We start from the raw sequence: 8360 nt of genomic DNA, 5'->3' as shown, positions 1-8360 counted from the left end.
GTAATGTAATGATTTCATATATTTTAGATTCATATATTTTAGAAATATTTCACGTATTTTATTGTTTTAATAATGATGATTTTGGCATACAGCTCATAAAAACCCAAAATTCATGACTCAAAAAATTAGCATATCATGAAAAGGTTCTCTAAACGAGCTATTAACCTAATCATCTGAATTAACTAATTAACTCTAAACACCTGCAAAAGATTCCTGAGGCTTTTAAAAACTCCCAGCCTGGTTCATTACTCAAAACCGCAATCATGGGTAAGACTGCCGACCTGACTGCTGTCCAGAAGGCCATCATTGACACCCTCAAGCGAGAGGGTAAGACACAGAAAGAAATTTCTGAACGAATAGGCTGTTCCCAGAGTGCTGTATCAAGGCATCTCAGTGGGAAGTCTGTGGGAAGGAAAAAGTGTGGCAAAAAACGCTGCACAATGAGAAGAGGTGACCGGACCCTGAGGAAGATTGTGGAGAAGGACCGATTCCAGACCTTGGGGGACCTGCGGAAGTAGTGGACTGAGTCTGGAGTAGAAACATCCAGAGCCACCGTGCACAGGCGTGTGCAGGAAATGGGCTACAGGTGCCGCATTCCCCAGGTCAAGACACTTTTGGGCTACAGAGAAGCAGCACTGGACTGTTGCTCAGTGGTCCAAAGTACTTTTTTCGGATGAAAGCAAATTTTGCATGTCATTCGGAAATCAAGGTGCCAGAGTCTTGAGGAAGACTGGGGAGAAGGAGATGCCAAAAAGCCTGAAGTCCAGTGTCAAGTACCCACAGTCAGTGATGGTCTGGGGTGCCATGTCAGCTGCTGGTGTTGGTCCACTGTGTTTTATCAAGGGCAGGGTCAATGCAGCTCGCTATCAGGAGATTTTGGAGCACTTCATGCCTCCATCTGCTGAAAAGCTTTATGGAGATGAAGATTTGGTTTTTCAGCACGACCTGGCACCTGCTCACAGTGCCAAAACCACTGGTAAATGGTTTACTGACCATGGTATTACTGTGCTCAATTGGCCTGCCAACTCTCCTGACCTGAACCCCATTGAGAATCTGTGGGATATCGTGAAGAGAAAGTTGAGAGACGCAAGACCCAACACTCTGGATGAGCTTAAGGCCGCTATCGAAGCATCCTGGGCCTCCAGAACACCTCAGCAGTGCCACAGGCTGATCGCCTCCATGCCACGCCGCATTGAAGCAGTCATTTCTGCAAAAGGATTCCTCACCAAGTATTGAGTGCATAACTGAACATAATTATTTGAAGGTTGACTTTTTTTGTGTTAAAAACACTTTTCTTTTATTGGTCGGATGAAATATGCTATTTTTTTTCAGATAGGAATTTTAGGTTTTCATGAGCTGTATGCCAAAATCATCAGTATTAAAACAATAAAAGACCTGAAATATTTTTAGTTGGTCTGCAATGAATCTAAAATATATCACAATATGCTATTTTTTTGAGAAGGACCTGTATATTTACAATTATGCTTTCAATTTTAGGGTAACAAAGACCCCAAAGCCAATATTTGTAAACAGGAAACGAGGACCATTTAAAGGTTTTAAAGGTTTAGATGATCACCAATTCCCCAATGCTGCGGCGAAAAATATGTAGCAATCAGAAAGGAGTTTCTCAGAGAAAACTTGCAAAGAGTTTTAAGTTATCATCATCTACAGTGCATAATATCATCCAAATATTCAGAGAATCTGGAACAATCTCTGTGTGTAAGGGTCAAGGCCTGAAAACCATACTGGATGCCCGTGATCTTCAGGCCCTTAGACGGCACTGCATCACATACAGGAATGATACTGTAATAGAAATCACAACATGGGCTCAGGAATACTTCCAGAAAACATTGTCGGTGAACACAATCCACCGTGCCATTCGCCGTCCCCGGCTAAAACTCTATAGGTCAAAAAAGAAGCCATATCTAAACATGATCCAGAAGTGCAGGCGTTTTCTCCGGGCCAAGGCTCATTTAAAATGGACTGTGGCAAACTGTTCTATGGTCAGACGAATCAAAATGAGAAGTTCTTTTTGGAAAACTGGGACGCCATGTCATCCGGACTAAAGAGGACAAGGACAACCCAAGTTGTTCTCAGCTCTCAGTCCAGAAGTCTGCATCGCTGATGGTATGGGGTTGTGTTACATTCCATGTGTTTTGTATTGTTTTGGTTTGTTTCTCTTTTGTGTTATTAGTATTCTTTGGACCATCGGGAGACTCGGCTGTTCAGTATTGCATCACGTTCGACGCAATGAGTGACGTTCGACGCAATGAGTGACGTTCGACCAATCCGCTGACGTGCTGGCATCTTAAAAGGGCCCGGTTTTCATGAATGAGTAGTGAGGGCTGATCAGCGCGAGCTCTCACTCACCTTTCCGCACTTTCTGTTGTCTTCTGAAATATATTATTTACTAGACACTTGACTTGGTTCTGCGTTAACTTCTTTTTCCTAGAATTGTTCTTATACTAGTCCTGCCCGAGCGAATATGTGCATACGCTAGAGTTGATTGCGCACAGGTGTTCTGAGATCAACGTGTTACACGCTGATGTTGAGACGAACGCAGTATATTACTCAGCCAGGTCTTAAGTCTCCGATTGTCTTTAGTCATTAATTTGGATTAATGTTGTCTTATTTAGATAGGTAGTTTTCTTTGTGTTAGTTAGTTAAAGGGAGAATTCGCCCTCAATTGTACTTTTGTTTTGATATTCAGCGTAGTTTATTTAAAGCGTCGTATACGCTGAAGATCTCGGTTTTGTTTCTACATTTTTCTTTGTTAGTTAGTTTAGAGGTTTGGGGTAGTAGTAGTGGGGGTTTGGTTTTGATTATTTTATTGATTTGGGCGATTCTCTTGTTTATTATTTGTGTTTAAATGTTTATTGGTTCTTTTTGAACATATTACATTTAATTTAATAAATCATGTAAGCTTCACTACATTCTTGTTTATGGTTGTTTTTCCTGCCTGCACCTCCACAGTCACATCTTGCATAAATGTTGCGTCATCATCCCGTTTACATCTTATAAGCACGTAACATTTAGTGGTGGCAGCGGTGGGATGTTCCTTTATGGGAACATTTCTTCTTTTTGGGATGAGTATTGTGAGATGTGCTGTTGTTGGTGTTGGCGGATCAACCATAAAATTGGTGGATGAATTGTAGCGAGGATAGTTTTGGGTAATAGTAGCGTACTTAGTATGGCTGACTTTGATTTGAGTAGTTTTGTGAGTGTACCAACTGTTGGACAACTAGATAAGTGTAGAAAAGATGATTTGGTGTGTGTGGCTGAGCATTTTCACATTAAAGTTTCTAGACAGCAGCTTAAGCGGGAAATTAAAGATCTTGTAGTGCGAGGGCTGCGGGATCTGGGTGTGTTGAAGCCGGCTGACGGATTTGAGCAGGATCCTTTGGATTCTGATGTTCGACCTTCTTGGACGGGTGAGGAGGATGTAAGTAATATTGAGGCGGAGGGCTCTGAAGCTAAAGCAGGTTTGCCACCCTTCGATCCTTTTTCTCCGACCATGACTGGGTCTGGAAGTGATTCGCATCTTAAAGTGCGTTTGGCAAGATTTCAAATGGAGGTGCGTGAGAAGGCAGCGGAACGTAAGGCTTAGTTAGATTTACAATTACAAGTCCGTCGGATGGAAATAGAGGCGGACACGCAAGTTAAATTGCGGGAGCTGGAGCTAAAGGCAGCCAGAGACGCACCGGTTTCACCTGTGCCACCTGTTCAACCTCTGTTACCCTCTGCTGTTGTGTGCTGTTTGATGTGAGTAAACACATTTCTCTTGTTCCACAGTTTAGAGAGACAGAAGTGGATTCATATTTTAATGTGTTCGAACGAATTGCTTCGGCTTTAAACTGGTCGAGGGATGTGTGGCCTTTGCTGTTACAATGTAGGTTAACGGGACGCGCTCAAGAAGTATGTGCCGCACTGTCTTTAGAAGAGAGTCTAAATTATGATATTGTCAAATTGGCAATCTTGAGAGCTTATGAGCTTGTACCGGAAGCTTACAGGCAGCGATTTCGAAAACATAAGAAAATTTTAAGTCAGACGTTTGTTGAATTTGCGAGGGAAAAAGGTTTGTTGTTTGACAGGTGGTGCACATCGAATAAAGTGTCAGATTTTCAGGCGTTACGTGAGATGATCTTGTTAGAGGAATTTAAGAGTTGTATTCCTGATCGTATAGGTGTATACATAAATGAACAGAAGGTGACTTCATTGTCTCAGGCATCTGTTCTTGCCGATGAGTTCGCGTTGACGCACAAGACTGTTTTTAGTTCTTCTGCTCGTATTGAGAGAGGCTTGTCCGTGCCCGCTGTTTCAAAAGAACAGTTGCAGTCGAAAAATGTTGGAAAATCGAAGGAAGCACGGGAGTGTTTTTATTGTCGCAAGCCGGGACATATAATTGCAGATTGTCTTGCTTTAAAACGCAAGCAACAAAACGCTGGTACTAAAAGTGTCGCTTTCGTGAAGACTGTTGATGTTACTGAACCTGAGTGTAGTGATAAGCTAGACAGTAGCTATCAGCCTTTCCTGATGGAGGGGGTGGTATCTGTAAATTACCAGTCTCTGGATCAGGTAAAAGTAACCATGTTGCGTGACACAGGAGCGATGAAGTCGTTCATGGTGGCTGATGTATTTCCGTTTTCTGAGCAAACGTTCTGCGGTAGTCATGTATTAGTCCGAGGATTTGAAATGAGCATTATGAAAGTTCCTTTGCATCAAATTTATTTGAAATCAGATTTGTTTACCGGATTGGTGAAGGTGGGAGTGCGCGACAATCTACCTGTGCAAGGAGTGAGCTTCATTCTTGGTAATGACATAGCAGGTGGTAAAATCGTGCCGCTGTTAGAAGTCTGTGATAGACCGGTTTTGTCTGATAACTCTGATGAATTGTCAGAGAGGTTTCCTGAGGTTTTTCCTATCTGTGCTGTGACGCGGGCGCAAGCTCGTAAGTTTGCTGATGCGGATGATTTGTCTGCAACTTTCATGGCACCTACTCTTGTGAGTGACGCGTTGTCAACTGAAGGTAAGCCAGATCAGACTATTGTTTTAAAATCGGACGATGTGGAACTTAAGATGACTCGTGAAAAAGTTATCGCAGCGCAAAAAGAAGACTTTGCTTTGCGTAACTGTTTTTCCTCTGTTGTTCCTTTTGATGAGGCTAGAGAGAGGAAAACCGCTTATTATTTGGAGGACGGGTTGCTGATGCGGTGGTGGTGTACGGATGTCACGAACAAGTTGGAATGGACTCATGTAAATCAAATTGTTATTCCTGCATGTTATAGACAGACTGTACTTTCTTTAGCTCATGATCATGATTTGTCTGGGCATTTGGGTATGAAGAAAACGTATCATCGAATTTTGAAACATTTCTTTTGGCCCCGAATGAAATCTGACATAGTGAGGTTCTGCAGGACATGTCAGATGTGTCAGTTTTCGGGTAAACCTAACCAAGTGATTCCGCGTGCACCGCTTGTTCCTATTCCAGTGATGGGGGAACCTTTCGAGCATGTTATCATTGATTGTGTCGGTCCTTTGCCAAAGTCGAAAGCGGGAAATCAATATTTGTTGACAGTTATGTGCGCAGCGACGCGATTTCCCGAAGCGATACCGCTTCGGAAAATTACAGCGCCGGTGATTAGTAATGCACTTATTAGATTCTTTTCAATGTTTGGTTTACCTAAGGTTGTACAATCGGATCAAGGTACTAACTTTTTGTCAAAGATTTTTACGCAGGTATTAAAGACCTTGAACATTTCTCACTGGACTTCGAGTGCATACCATCCGGAAAGTCAAGGAGCCTTAGAGCGGTTCCATCAGACGTTGAAATCTATGTTGTGCCGGTACTGCATGGATACGGGTAAGGACTGGGACGAGGGGACACCATTAGTCTTGTTTGCTGTTAGGGAAGCGGTACAGGATAGTTTAGGATTTAGTCCTGCTGACCTTGTATTCGGACACACTCTAAGAGGACCTTTAAAAATGCTTAAAGAGGATCTGTTATCACATGAGATCAGTGATAAAACTACTGTGCTAGATTATGTAAGCAAATTTCGCGAGCGACTCCACAAGGCTTGTTCAATGGCAAAGGAAGCATTGCTGAGTGCTCAGACTGCTATGAAGAGTCAGTTTGATCGTAAGACGGTTCAACGTGTTTTTAAGGAAGGAGATCAAGTGCTTGTGTTTTTACCAGTTGTTGGGTCTGTTTTGTCTGCACGTTTCGCAGGTCCATATGAAGTGATTAAGCGACTGAGAGACACAGATTATTTAATTCGTACTCCTGATCGCAGGAAGAAGTCTCGTGTATGCCATGTGAATATGCTGAAGGCATATCACAGTAGAGATTCCCTGTCAGATGATGTTTCGGAGGTGAAGGAGTCTGTTACCCCTGCTACGGCGCTTATTTGCGAGGCGGTGGATGTCACTATGCACGACAGTGATGAAGATGGAGTGTTAGTACGACATATGTATCAGCAGTGTGCGAGGCTGAAGAATTCTGAGGCGATGGCTGATTTACATTCTTATTTGTCTCACTTACCGGATTCTCATAGAGGTGATGTTGCAGAGTTAATTGACGATTTTCCTTCGTTATTTCATGACGTTCCTTCGTGTACTACAGTGATGCAACACGACATCGATGTGGGTAAAGCCACTCCGATTAAGCAATATGCTTATAGAGTAAATGCTGTCAAACGGTCAGTGATGAAGGCGGAAGTGGACTATTTGCTGGAGAATGCTCTAGCGAAACAGAGCTTCAGTCCGTGGAGTTCCCCGTGCTTAATTGTAACCAAGAGTGATGGGTCTGCTAGATTCTGCACGGATTATCGTAAATTAAATGCCATAACTGTGCCTGATTGCTTTCCGTTACCTCGCATGGAAGATTGCGTGGACAACTTGGGGTCTGCTAAGTATGTCAGTAAATTAGATTTACTTAAGGGTTACTGGCAAGTGCCTTTAACGTCTCGTGCGTCTGACATTTCTGCTTTTGTGACTCAGGATGATTTCATGCAGTATTGCGTGATGGCGTTCGGAATGCGAAACGCCCCAGCGACGTTCCAGAGGCTAATTAACATCGTTCTTGCTGGTGTCCGGAACTGTAATGCATATTTGGACGATCTTGTAATTTATTCTACTGATTGGACTGCACATGTTTCCACATTAAGAGAGGTGTTTGAACGCCTTGAAAAAGCTTCACTGACGTTAAATCTAGCCAAGTGCGAATTTGGTCAAGCGACAATAACGTATTTGGGCAGGGAAGTGGGTCAGGGGCAGGTAAGACCAATTGAGGCAAAAGTGATTGCCATTACAGAGTTTCCAGTTCTGACCACGCGTAAAGCGCTTCGTAGATTCTTGGGAATGGCCGGTTATTATACCGGAGTTTCTGTAAGAATTTTTCTACGGTCGCCAACCCGTTGACATCACTTCTTAGCCCTTCACGTACTTTTCTGTGGAATGATGAGTGTCAGAGTGCTTTTGAAACTGTCAAAGTTCTGTTATGTAATGCACCTGTTTTGACAGCGCCTGATGTTGAAAGACCTTTCAAATTGGAAATCGACGCAAGTTCGGTTGGTGCCGGTGCAGTGCTTGTTCAGGAAGACGCACAAGGTATCGATCATCCTGTATGTTATTTTTCACGTAAGTTCAACAAACACCAGTTGAACTACTCTACTATTGAGAAGGAGACTTTAGCCCTGTTATTAGCTTTGCAGTTTTTTGATGTGTACGTAAGTTCCAGTAGTTTGCCTGTCTTGGTATTTACAGATCATAACCCTTTAGTGTTTCTGGCCCGTATGTACAATCAGAATCAGCGATTGATGCGCTGGTCTCTGATTGTTCAAGGCTACAATCTGGTGATCAAACATAAAAGGGGTTCCGAGAACATAATGGCGGATGCTTTATCTAGAGGTTGAGTAAAGAGTGAGAGAAAAAAAAAAGAAAACAAAGAGAGAAAAAAAAAACTATAGCTTATGGGTTATTCGCATAGTTTTTTTTCTTTTAGGGGGGAAGTGTTACATTCCATGTGTTTTGTATTGTTTTGGTTTGTTTCTCTTTTGTGTTATTAGTATTCTTTGGACCATCGGGAGACTCGGCTGTTCAGTATTGCATCACGTTCGACGCAATGAGTGACGTTCGACGCAATGAGTGACGTTCGACCAAACCGCTGACGTGCTGGCATCTTAAAAGGGCCCGGTTTTCATGAATGAGTAGTGAGGGCTGATCAGCGCGAGCTCTCACTCACCTTTCCGCACTTTCTGTTGTCTTCTGAAATATATTATTTACTAGACACTTGACTTGGTTCTGCGTTAACTTCTTTTTCCTAGAATTGTTCTTATACTAGTCCTGCCCGAGCAAATATGTGC

The sequence above is a fragment of the Pseudorasbora parva genome, chromosome 14, assembly GCF_024679245.1.
Source record: "Pseudorasbora parva isolate DD20220531a chromosome 14, ASM2467924v1, whole genome shotgun sequence".
Taxonomy (NCBI): Eukaryota; Metazoa; Chordata; class Actinopteri; order Cypriniformes; family Gobionidae; genus Pseudorasbora; species Pseudorasbora parva.
Note: the sequence above shows the minus strand (reverse complement) of the source record.